Here is a 14,280-nt window from a genome sequence, read left to right on the forward strand (position 1 = left end):
CAACAGCGCACATACACTGACCTGGTTCCCATGACGAAGGCATCTCTCACTAGGAGTTCTGAATGCTGTGTCGCCATCAGCTCCTGGCAATTGCAGGCTTGCACAAGTGTCCGTAGGGCCTGGATGAACTCAGCACTTGATTCCCCGGGCCGTTGTTGCCGTGTCGCTAAACGGTGCCGAGCATAGACGCCGTTTACCGGCCACAGGTATTGTCCTTTGAGGGCGCTCATTGCACCGTCGTAGCTCGGCTGGTCTCTGATCAGTGAATAAACCCGTGGACTGACCCTGGAGAGTAGAACTCTGCGCTTTGCTACGCGGTCGGTCACTTTAATCTCCTCTAGGTACGCTTCGAAGCAGGCCAGCCAGAGTTCGAAAGCATTTCCAGCTTCAGGCATTTGCAGATCAAGGTCTAACTTGTCGGGTCTCAGCGCATGTTCCATGTTTTAAAATTTACAGCGAATAAAATTGAAGCACCTTCAATAACTCCAAAAGACTGAAGTTGGGTAAAATACTGAAAGGCTTTTATTCGCTGTAACAATACAACCTCCATGCTTAGTGTCAGCCCCCAGACTGAGGGGGAGGGGCAAGGTGAAATCATCTTTATTCAGGACTCTGTGGGAGGAGCCAGAGGGCAGTCAGCAGAGGGGTGTGTCCAGACAGTTACACCAGTTGCAACATATATATGGTTTACCACAAAGGGATAGACAATTGAAAACCCAATCAATCAAAAAGGTGCCACAAAACCCACAACACTGGCCTCCAACACTGTAGCAGTATTATTCAAATTGATTTGAATCAATCTATCAATCAATCAATCTCTCTCTTTCTCCATTTGATTTTACCCTTCACCTTTAACCTTTCATTGACTTCCTTTAACCTTTTACCTTCCACCTTTAACCCTTATCCATCACCTTTATAAGCACCCCATGTTGGATGTACTGTGGCAATTCAACAATGTTCTGTTAATGGAATTTTTCAATCCCATCATTCTCATCAACATCTAAACAGGAAATGACATCAGACTTAATATACATAGCAAAAAGTCTGTTTTTCATGCCACATACAATCTGTCTGGAAATATACCTATGTTCACACTGGGTTGGCTTTTTCAATTTCCTTACCCGTGGAAGAGTTTTCATGATAAAACAGCAGCAGTTCCTGTGTTACTACCTGTGTTCATAATAAAGCTGACCTGTTCCCATTGTGCAGTGCAGGTAGCTCACCGGAAACCGGAAGTGACATCAGTAACACATACAAAATGCTGGGGGAATTCAGAAGGCCACGCAGCATCTATGGCAATAGTTACATATGAAAGGGACTAACTGCTGCACCACTTTGTCTTACATCATGATATTTGTTATGCATAAAGAGGCTCAGCCCAAAACATCAACAGTTTACTCTTTTCCATAGATGCTGTCTGGCCTGCTGAGTTCTGCCAGCATATTGTGTGTGTCGCTTGGATTTCCAGCATCTGCAGACTTTCTTTAGTTTGTGATGTTACTGTTAGGTTCTTTTACTCCATGCAAATTGGTCCTTTATAAAGAACAAACATAACATAGTGTCAAAAGTCAGTATGAGGTCTAAATACGAAGAGTAGCTGAATACCGCAAGCACCTAAAAAAGAGACACTAGTTCTGAAGGAGAGAAGCTGCCAGCAAGAGAGCATGCTGTCTTAAAGTTCACCAAAAAATTGAGGCAAAAGCCTAAAAATCTCTTCAATGGATAACCTAGGTTCTCCCATAGCTTTGCAGTTTGCCGGCAATCTAACTGATATTAGAAACACTTCAAACAGCGATACAATATATCGCAGCGAACAGAGCCGGTGGGGCGGAGGAAAAATTGAAAGCATCTAAACACACGTAATTTGTGAAGATGCTTCAGACATCTATAACAGCTTTCAAGTTGATGAGACAGCCTTAACATTGGACACTCTGACTACAAAGTTTGAGTGTTGTGTCCCAAACAAACACCACATTTAAAAGGTATAAATAATTTCCTTGCGAGCAGAGACAAGGTGTTTGCTTTGACCAATACTTATCTGAGCATCACACAATAAGTCCTGTGAGATTAGAGACTTGAGAGACTTGCTAGTCAGAGTCAAAATAATTTGTGGAATCCCAGATATGTTTTCAGAGAAAGCCAACCCCATGAAAAATATTTAGCACTAGAAAAGGCTGTGAATATCTGTTGGGCAGCGGAGACCACACAATCTGAAACTAAGGAGCTGCCCAGGGCAGAAACACCAGTACATGCTGTGAAAACAGAGGGGCAGAGCACAAGGCATTTCCCAAAGCACAGCACAGTAAAGAGGTAGGATCAAACAGTCGTGCAGCAAACATGGAGGACGTACCCTGCTTATGGAATGTCCAACAATAATTGTGGGACGAGGAATCATTTTGCAAAGCTGGAGCTACCAAGAGAAAGGTGCACATTATTGATGAGGAAATTGAGAAATTTTTTATAGATTGCTGGAGCTGTTAAAGCAGAATGCATTGTTCCAGTGACTGAATGAAGCATTAATTCCATTCCAACTTAACACTGGAGCCCAGGTAAATCTGTTGTTCATTGATGATTACAAGACTCTCAAAATAAAAAGCAGAATTTAGCCACAAAAGTTAAAAGTAACAGGCTATGTTGATAGGGCTGCAGGACAGAACATTCCAGTAAAAGGAAGCTGTATAGCGATCTTCAACGACAAGGGGCAGCACCTAAAGGAACAGCTACTAGTTGTAGTGTCATGGTCAGGTCCATGAAGTCCATATTCTGGTTCACGGTCCGGTCCATGACCCTTGCTCCAGGTTTTCCTGTCTACCCTCTTTCTGTTCTTGTTGAGCTCTAATTGAGGCAGCTGATGCTACTTGGGGCTGGCTGCATAAATACCTCCAGAGACCAGGGTGTGGCTGCTGGATTGTTCTTGTCCATACTCCTTGTATCCCTTCCTCTGCCTTCTGTTTCCTTGCCTGAAGTCCTGCCTTGTCTTGCTGGTAACTCTCGCCTCACCTGAAGTTTTCATCTCGCCTTGCATTGTCCGAAGCCTTGCCTTGTCTTGCTGGTAACTCTCGCCTCATCTCGCCTGCGGTCTTGTCCTGGAGCCACCCTGTACCTAGCTCCCTTCTTGTCCCTTGCCTCCGCCCAGGTAAGCCACGCTGTCTTGCCATTACCTGCGGTTGGTTCTATCCCTTCCTGTCCCTTACCTCTGTCGGGCGGTGATTCGTGCCCTGCCCAGGAGTACCGCGCCCTACCCAGGTGAACCGCGCCCTGTCCAGGAGGAGCCTCGCCTCAGGTCTCTAGCCTCCCTGCCTCCTGCCAAGCCTCAAACCTGAAGACTCCAGCCTCTGGCCTAGCCTCAAGCCTGAAGACTCCAGCCTCCTGCCTAGCCTCCATCCTGAAGACTCCAGCCTCCTGCCTAGCCTCAAGCCTGAAGACTCAAGCCCCCTGCCTCCTGCCAAGCCTCGTCCTTGTGTAGTTCTGGGGTCCGAGCCAGAGGCAAGACTCAGGTACTGGGTCCTTGTCTAGTCTCTGGCTCGGAGTCCAAGCCCGGGCTTCTAGCTCTCTTGTCCAGTCCTGTTCCGGGTTCCCGGTTTTCATGTCCATGTCCTTGCCCTCAGCCTGTATCCTAGTCCTGTCCCTAGTACTTCAGTGTCTGTGTCTTGCACTTGGGTCTGTTCCCAGCCACCGCCTTATGACACATAGAGAAGAAAGTCTGATTGCATATGAAAAGCTCAACCTGTTGAAAAAAGTTTTTGTAGCGGCTTCACAGGCCAAAGATAACCACACTTCACTCATGGAAAAGTATGCAAATGTCTCTTCATTTGAGCTTGGATGCTTACCTGGTGGACACAAAGCAGCACACACAAAATGCTGAAGAAATTCAGCAGTCTAGGCAGCATCTATGAGCACTTAGAGACAAACTTATACAAGAACTAGCACAAGTCGTTGACATGATATGGAATGTCAATTTGAAATTAAATAAAGAGAAATGTGAGTTTGGAGTTAAGACTCCAAACTTCACAGGAGATGCCATATCAGTGGAGCGGGTGTCAATTATGTCCAAACCACTGAAAGGCTGTCCCATGAAGATAAAGTGCATGTTGATAAGGCTGCAGAAATATGATGTGAAGATAACCTACACACTAGGAAAATAAATGCTTGTTGCTGATGTGCTGTCTCGTACAGTCAACTCGAAAATAAAGAGTGACCAAGAGATGAATGTAGATACACAGGCTTATATTGATATGATTCCAGTATCTCCCAATAAAACAGAGCAGATTAGGAAAGCAGCGGTAACAGATGAAACAATGAAAAAACTCAAAGAGACAAGACAGAAAGGATGATCATCAGCTAAGAATGTGTATTCCGGATTATTAGGTATGCAGAGCTGAAGTGTCAGTCATGGAAGATGTGGTCTTCAAAGGGAACAGGTTTGTGATTCCACTGTCACTACACAAGCAAGTGCTCCAGAAGATATAGTACATGAAGGGTATCTTGGTGAGGAAAAATGTAAATGAGGAGTTTGTGAACTGATGTGCTGGTCAAGAATGAACCAAGATCACTGCTTCATGTTAGATTCTGTACGTTTTCCCTATAGACCAAAGCAGCAAGCAGACCTGCTTAGATCACACCTTGTACCAGACAGGTCGTACTTCAAAGTTAGAGTGGATTTGTTTGATTGTAATGGGAAGAGTCATGTTGTTGTAACAGATAACTTTTCCAATTACCCAGAGGTTGCAACACTGCAATTAACATCCAGGAAAGCATTAATCGCCTTCCTGTAAACGGTGTTTGCAAGGCATGGAGATCCATATGAGGTGGTATCAGACAATGGTCCACAAGTTTTGAGCTGTGGATTTCATTCCTTGGCCAATGATTGGAGGTTTCAACATATGACTTCAAGCCTACATCACCCAAAATCTAATGATCTATCAGAGAGTTCAGTCAAGGTAGTGAAGGGTCTCACAAAGAAAGCGCAGGGTGGACAAGAAGATCACTGAAGTCTGATGACTTATAGAAGTGTGCTACTGCAGAATGGCCTTTCACCAGTCCAAGTGCTGATGGGTTGACATATATGCACTACCTTCCCTGTGCATGAAAACCTGTTGGTACCTAAAGGAGCACACGAGGTTAAATTGGCTGAAGTAAAAGGGAAGAGAAACAGTATCATAACAAGACCGTGAAAAGCCCACCAGTCCAGAAGCCTAGAGGTCAATCCGAGATCACGATTCTGGCACGTAGCGTATGTGAGGATATGAGCAAGAGGAAGTAGCTCAACTTTCCTACCAGATCCAGATGAAGCAAGGAACGCCCCTTAGAAGGAACTGTGTGGATCTATGATGACAAGTTTCAACCCAAAGTTATGACACATCACCTGTCAGTACACCAAAGGGGACAGCAGATGTAAAGAATAAACTAGTTGATCAGAATTCTCAGAAAGACACAAATACAAATGCACCATATACAAGCAATACACCCGTAGAAACATATAGCAGACCAGAAAGGATAATTTAAACACCTCAGAGACTGATTGTGAGTTGTTGAGTGAATAAGGGACTATATTTGCTCATTGCAATTGGAGTTCATGTAAATATCTCTGTTGGAAAGTTCATTACAATTGACACTACTGTAAATATCTTTATTGGAAAGCATTATTGGTTCTTGCAGGCTTGTGAGGACATAGTATTGCTTATCTTTCTTTAAAGGGAGAAGATGTGATATTATATGTGTACATGATAAAAAACTTCAGTGCCCTGTGTGCAATGCAAGTAATTCACCAGGAACCAGGAGTGATATTGGTAAACAGGCGGCATGCACAAAAGTGTGGAGCAGGAAGCCCATCACGTCTAGAGTATCTGAATAAATGTGTTAGCTTTTTTATCCACACAAGTTTGTTTGTTTTTATCAAGAGCAAACATAACAGTTCCAGCAAACAGTTCATCACGATCACCTCAAAAGCAGACGATAATGACGGTGAGATGCTAGCCTGAGCAGTGATACTCACACCTAATGAGTAAATTTAACAAAAAACCTGGTGGCTATACATTTGTATCATAGGTTTTGATCATCTAAGGGGAGTTACAAAAAGACATAATTTGAAGAGTATTGCCAAAGGAACAAAGAGAAAGCTGAGGAGAATTATTTTGTACAGTTGTTTCAAGTATCTGTAAAACACTATATGACAAAGTAGAATCAAGAATTTTAAAAGAGGGATTAATAAGTATTTAGAAGGAAACATTAGAAAGATTAATGAATTACCATGTCAGAGAGTTGGTCTCTATCCTTTAGGTTTATGCTGAAGATTTGGTTTGATGAATTGATAAATCCAGTAACCTATGTTTCTGTATTGTCAGTAATGTTTTTGCTTAATCTTAATTGTCATTAAGTCTTAGAGTTATAGTCATGGAGTACTACAGCACAGAAACAGGCCTCTGACCCATCCAGTATTTGCTCTGGAGATAAGCAATAGCTTTTGTACTCAGTTTTTTTGCTACATTATTAATGAGAGAGAAATTGTTTTCACAATAATTCAAGATATAGGATAGAGTCTAACTACAATATATTTATTACTAAACCTGAGTTGCTCTGCAAAGATGTTCATTGAATCTGCTACTTGAACTGTATTGTCATATGTAGGTCTAGGGCTGTAGTCCAAATATTGTACACATTTGCATCAGCATCCAAGTCAGAATTAGAGTCATAGAAAAGTACAACACAGAAACAGGCCTTTCAGCCCATCTAGTCCATGCCGAGCCATTTAAACTGCTTACTCACATCGACCTGCACTGCAACAAGAGCCTTCCATACCCCTACCATTCATGTACCTATCCAAACTTCTCTTGCATATTGAAATCAAGCTTGCATGCACCACTTGCAGTGGAAGCTCCTTTCACTCATGACGCTCTGAGTGAAGTTTCCCCTTAAACTTTTCACCTTTTATTTTTCTCTGCTAGATTATATATTGCATTGAACTGCTGCGTCTAAGTTAACAAATTTCATGTCACATGCCGCTGATAATAAACCTGATACTGGTTCTGATTAACCCATGACCTCCCATGTCACCCTTATTCATGTAATTATTCTAACTAATTTTGAATGTTGAAATCAAAATCGCATCCACCTCTTGCACTAGCAACTTGTTCCACACTCACACCTTCCTCTGAGTGAAGCAGTTCTGCCTCAGGTTCCCCTTAAATATCTCACCGTTCACACTTAAACTATGACCTCTAGTTCTTGTTTCATCCAACCCCAGTGGAAAAAGCCTGTTTGCATTTACCCTATCTATAGCGTTCGTAATTTTGTATACCTCTATCAAATCTTCCCTCATTCTCCTGTATTTCAGGGAATAAAGTCTTAACTTCTTCAACCCTTCCCTATAACTCAGATCCTCAAATCCCAGCAAATTTTCTCTGTACTCTCTCATTCTTAATGATATCTTTCCTGTAAGTAGGTGACCAAAGTCAGCATGATTTCCTTAAGGGGAAATCTTGCTTGAGAAATCTGTTGGAATTCTTTGAGGAAGTAATACGCAGGATAGACAAAGGAGAGTCAGTGGAATTTGCTTACTTGGATTTTCAGAAGGTGTTTGACAAGGTGCCACATATGAGGCTTCTTAACAAGATAAATACCCATGGTATTACAGGAAAGGACTAGAATGGATAGAAGATTGGCTGACTACAGGAGGTAAGGAGCGATAATGAAGGAGGCCTTTTCTGGTTGGTTGCCAGTAATTAGTGGTACTGCACAAGAGTTGGTGCTGGGACCGCTTCTTTTGATGTTATTTGTCAATGATTTGGATGGTTTATTTTATTTAGCGATACAGAATGAAGTAGATTCTTCCGGCCCTTCGAGTCACACTAGGCAACCCCCAATCAGTCTAATTAACTCTAACCTAATCACGGGAATATTTACACTGACCAATCTACTTACCTGGTATGTTTTTGGACTGTGGGAGGAAACCAGACCATTCGGGGAAAACCCAGCATACCACGGGAGGCGATACAGACTCCAGAATTGAACTTCAAATTCCAGAACACCCCGAGGTGTAATAGTGTTGCACTATCCACTATGCTACTGATGGAATTGATGGTCTTGTAACCAGGTTTGCAGACAATACAAAGGTAGATGGAGGGGCGGGTAGTGTTGAGGAAGCGTTAAGACTGCAGAAAGACATAGATTATGGCAAAGATGTGGAAGATGGAATACAGTGTATGGTCATACACCTTGGCAAAAGGAATAAAGGCTTGGAATATTTTCTAAATAGGGAGCAAATTCAGCAATCAGATGTGCAAAGAGACTTGGTAGTCCTTGTGCAGGATTTTTTAAAGGTTAACTTGCAGGTTGAGTTGGTATTAAGGAAGGCAAAAGCAATGTTAGCATTTATTTTGAGAGTACTAGAATTTAAAAGCAAGGTTGTAAAGCTAAGACTTCATAAGCCATTGATCAGACTGCAAAGAGTATTGTAAGCAGTTTCGGGTGTTTAAAGAAAGACATGCTAGCACTGGAGAGAGTTTGGAGGGGGTTCATAAGAATGATACTGGGAATGAAAGGGTTAACATATGTGGAGTATTTAATGGCTGTAGCCCTGTACTCACTGAAGTTTAGAAAATTGAGGGGGAATTTCTTTGAAACCTGTTGAAGATTGAAAGACCTAGAGAACGTGGATGTGGAGAGGAGGTTTCCTATAGTTTTGAAATCTAGGACCAAAGGGTACAGCCTCAGAATACAGAGATGTCCCTTTGGAACAGAGATGAGGAGGATTCTCTTTAGCCAGAGGGTTGTGAATTTGTGGAGTTCATTATTACGGAAAGCTGTAGAGGCCAAGTCATTGTGTATATCTATGCCTCTCATAATCTTTCAAACCTCTATCAGATCTCCCCTCAACCTGTACCGCTCCAGAGAAAACCACCCAGGTTTGTCCAGCCTGTCTTGAAAACACCTGGCCTCTAAACCAGACAGCATTCTGGTAAACCTCTTCTGCACCCTCTCCAAAGACTCAACATCCTTCTTACAGCGGAGTGACCAGAACTGCATGCAATATTCAAGATGTGGCCTAACCAGAGTTTTATAAAGTTGTAACATAACCTCTTGACTTTTGAAATCAATACTTTGACTAATAAAAACAAACATTCCATAAGCCTTCTAAACTACCTTATTGACCTGTGTAGCCACTTTCATGAGCTCAGAACTTGGAACCTAATTTCATTCTGCTCAAAAACATTCATTAGGGAATGTCCTTAGCAGTGTACTGTCTCCTTGCATTTGCCCTACTGAGGGACAACACCTCACATTCGTCTGGGTCAAGCTCCATCTGCCATTTCTCTACCCATATCGGCAGCTGATCTATATCATGCTTTTAAACGCAAACAACAGGAATTCTGCAGATGCTGGAAATTCAAGCAACATACATCAAAGTTGCTGGTGAACGCAGCAGGTATAGGAAGTCCTGACGAAGGGTCTCGGCCTGAAACGTCGACTGCGCCTCTTCCTATAGATGCTGCTTGGCCTGCTGCGTTCACCAGCAACTTTGATGTATGTTGCTATATCATGCTTTATTCTTTGACAATCTTCTAAGCTATTCACACCTCCACCAACCTTGGTATCCTCTTCAAATTTACTAACCCACCCACCTACATTTTCATCCATTATATCACAAACAACGGATCCCTGTTGAACACCACAAATCACAGACCTCCAGCCTGTATAAGTCCCTTCGACCACTACCGTCTGTCTTCCAAGCTGGTTCTGAATCCAAACAGCCAATTCATCACAGACCCCATGCATCTTAATCTTCTAGATTAGCCTCCCATGAGGGACATTGCCAAAACGAAGGAGAATAGATTCAGAGTGAGAGGAATCATCTTTAATGGGAACTCAAGGGGCAATTTTTACACTAAGAGTGGCTTACATCGGGAACTTGCTGCCAGAGGAAGTGGTGGAAGACAATACAATCACTATGTTTGAGAGAGATATTTAGATGGGCACTTGAATAGGCATGGCATAGAAGGATATAGACCCACTGCAGGCAAAGGAAATGGAGCTGGTGGGAGCTGGGATTAAGGGCCCATTGTGTGTTGCACTAGTTTTCATCTTTAAAAGCAGTAGAGCAATGTGAGGCAGGGAGGTTATATGATTATCTTCACGTGCATCAGGAAATAATTTATGAAAATGAGGGTAATGAGATATAAAGATAATTAGTCACAGGTTGGTACCTATCAGTTTAGATCGGGGATGTCAGCCCATTGATTTGGTACTGCAAATTCATTAAATGATCTCCTCTTGGTATTAAACTGGAAGTTATGACACCCAGTAAACGTGATACTTTATCGTGCCAGTGATCAAGGTTCAATTCCTGCCACCATCTGTAAGGAGTTTGTATCTTTTCCTTCTGAGTGTTTGGATTTTCTCTGAGTGCTCCAGTTTGTTCCCACATTTCAAAGACCTATGAGTTAGAGTTAGTAAGATGTGGGAATGCTATTGTGGTGACACTGCAGGCTACTCGGACTATCTCGATAATTGACGCAAATGATGCATTTCACTGTATGTTTTAATGTTTTGATGTACCTGTGACAAATAAAGTTAATCTAATCTATTATTATATTATATGATGAAGGCCTCATTATTAATATGATAGCTGGAATACTCACCTCACTGCAGTGTATGCTAGTAAAGCTGAGAAGAGTTTATAAAGGGCTTTTGACAAACTGATATTACAATAGTCTTGTCCCTTTTGAAGATCAAAGAAATTATTCTGCAGAGTTTAAGATATTGAAAAATTATTTCCTCACACTGTACATGTGTGTTTAATAATTTTAAAATTTCCAGTGGTCTCTGATTTGAATCAAATCAAGTGAACAAGGTTTTCGGTAAGACTCCCTTACAAACACCACATGTGGGTGAATAGTCATGGGAGCATGAGCTGAAGGATGATTGCAAAGTCCGGAAATTAGAAGTCTGGGAACTTCTATAGTGGTGAGTTACACATGAATAATAGACATTGGAACAGGGGTGCAACTGGAACTCATGAATGAAATTACACCAAGGTAACAAGGAATTGAAGGAGAAAATCATTTAAATTGAAAAAAAAGAAAATAACAGTTATCCTTTGTTTTCTAAGTCTCGCCTATAAAGTTTTCCAGTTTTCTTTCAAGGTGTAAAACTGACATAGCAGATTGACTGCTCATTATACAGTCGAAATCATCAGATCCTCAATTCCATTAATTCCAAATGGATAATCAATGCACAACACACTTAAAATCGCGGAATGATATGAGCTGGTGATGGGATAAAGTTGCAAAGATAATAATTGTGCTTTGCAATGAAAGGGGCAATAATTGGAGCTTTGAAATACAACTGATATGGCCCAAACAACGGAGGTGTGTGGTGTTGGAAAATCATGGGCTAGAAAGGGTGAGCAGACATTGGCTGAGGTAGAAGAGATGGAAAAATATTACTGAGAGTACCCATATTAACTATATAAAAACACTCTTCAGCAACAGATTCAGGAGTCACATTATTCAATCTAGCTAGTGTAGCCTGTCGTTGAAAATGTCATAAAGGGGATAATATCACAATTTTGCTTACCTTGCATAAATTTAAATCGGACAGTATTTGACCAGCTCACGTAAATTCATACCTCAGCTTTATAGGGCTGCTAATTTATAGGGTTTGTACATTTTTGATAGGCATCGTTAGTCTTGTGAGACCATGGATTTGCGCCATGGAAGGTTTCCAGGGCGCAGGCCTAGGCAAGGTTGTATGGAAGACCGTCAGTTGCCCATGCTGCAAGTCTCCCCTCTCCACGCCACCGACGTTGTCCAAGGGAAGGGCATTAGGAACCATACAGCTTGGCACCGGTGTTGTCGCAGAGCAATGTGTGGTTAAGTGCCTTGCTCAAGGACACAAAATGCTGCCTCAGCCAAGGCTCGAACTAGTGACCTTCAGATCACTAGACGAACGCCTTAACCACTTAGCCACGCGCCAACAAAAATGTACATGATATTGTATAATTATACACAGTTCCTTTTCTCTCTCTATATATAATGTGAAATTGAATTCAGCTCTGATTCAGAAGGCTGCAAGACACGTTTCCATCAATATTGTTTCTATCACGATTTGAGTAGTCCGAGCCTATCTCCTGGCTGGTAAAAATCCGAAGTAGGTAAAATTCACCATGAATCACCCAAAAAATTCCGTTCTCATTCAGAGAACCAATAGGGATGAATGATATGAAACATATATTTCATACATCTACATATACATACATATTTCATATATAAACATGTACATACATTGCATTGAAAATAACACATCTTGGATTTAACAGGGAGCATAAAAGATTAACATTGTATTTACCTGGCACATTTTATGATTTCCAAATATCCCGAATTGTTTTACCTCCAATCTAGGGTGGCACATTAGCGCGGCAGCTGGCATTACGCTAATAGAACGTCAACAACCTGGTTCAGTTTTGCCGCTGCCTATAAGGAGTTAGCATATCCTCTCTCTGACCCCATGGCTTTCCTCGGTGCTCCTCCCATATTCCAAAGACGTACAGATTTGTTGTGGGCAAGCTATTGCACCAGAAATGTGCAACAACACAGGTGGCCTTAACACATCCTCAGAACTTGTTGGTCATTGACGCAAGTGATTCATTCCACTGTATATTTTGATGTCTCAATGCACAAGTTACAAATAAAGCTAATTTTTGTTTTCTTTCAACTACTAATGAACTGGTGCCTTATTTCCAAGAAGAAAAGACCAAAGTTATAATTATTAGATATTCTCTATTGAGCGATGATGATTAGTTAAACTATGATGGGTATTGTGGATTAATCATTGGATGGAGAATAAAGAATTTGAATAGATGGACACTTTTTTCTTTCAGAGATTATGACAAGTTTAGTGCCCATCCTCAGCTGCTTACGATTTATATCAGTGATTTGGATGAGAGGACGTGTAATTTATCAAGATTTGTTGATGATATAAAGCTACTTGGCAGTGTATTTTATGAAGAGAAAATAGACAGGCTTTAAGAAAGTATAGAGGACCTAATGTATGGGTGAGTGCATTTTGTAATAAGAAAACTTATGAGATCAACTATGTTGATAGGGAAAAAATATAGAAAAGTCATTAAACGTTAGCCTACAAAAAATAGCAAGCAATCAAGAGAGTAAATGGTATGTTGGTTTTTATTCCAAGAGGTTTTGAGTACACGAGTAAACTTAGAATACTATGTATCCTAGAAGAGTGTGTGTACAATTCTGTTCTGTCTATGAAGAGATGGATATATTAGTTATTGAGGGAGTGTGGCAGCGATCCATCCGATTGATTCCTGGGCTGGATGTTTGTCCTCTGCAAAGAGATAAAGCAGACTCACCCATACCATCTGAACAATAAGACCTTGAGAAATAGGAACAAGAGTAAGCCATTCAGCCTCTTGAGCCATCTCCATCAATCAGCAAGTTGATGGCTGATTCATCTTTCCTCAAGTCTGTAGTTTTGTTGGATGTCCATAACTGTCGATTCCATTATTACTTAACTACTTATCTCAGCTTGAAATTTATTAAACGATACAGGCTCTGCATCCTTTTGGAGCAAGGAGCTCCTTAAACTCACAACCATGTAGATGGTATAGTGATGGAGCCACACAATCTGCTGAGTGGCAGTGCCAGAATCTTGCTTTCAATTCTGACCTTGGGTGCTGTCTTTGTGCAGTTTGGACATTCTCCCTGTGACAGTGTTTTTTTTTCTGTCTGGATGCTCCATTTTCTTTCCACTTCGAAATACACACAAGTCAGTAGATTACTTGGCCACTGTAAATCTCCCAGTGTGTAGGGAGGATTTGGACAACTGTGGGAGAATAACAAATAGAGCTAATATAGGCTTGTGTAAAACGGGTGGTTGATGATTGGTGCAGAGTCAGTGCTAAAAAGATATTTTCTTGGTGAATCACTCTCTAGGACTGTGAGTCTATGACCTTTGAAGGAAGGATTTAGTTTGAGTATTAGACTTAAATGGGTCTCCCCCTTATTATGAGGCTATGTTTTCTGGTCTGAGACTCTCCTATGAGGGAAAATATCCTCACAACATCGAATAAGGTGATCTCATTAAACACAAAATTCTCAGTGGTCCTTGACATGATCGATTCAACTGTAATGTTTACCATGACTGTGATGTCTAGATCAAAGTTCACAACTTAAATCAAAGTATAACTGAAAAGAGAGATTGCTTCACCCAGATGTGGCGAATCTTTAGAATTGTCTTCCCAGAAGAGTTCTGAGAGGTCAT

This window comes from Mobula hypostoma, chromosome 7, assembly GCF_963921235.1.
Source record: "Mobula hypostoma chromosome 7, sMobHyp1.1, whole genome shotgun sequence".
NCBI lineage: Eukaryota > Metazoa > Chordata > Chondrichthyes > Myliobatiformes > Myliobatidae > Mobula > Mobula hypostoma.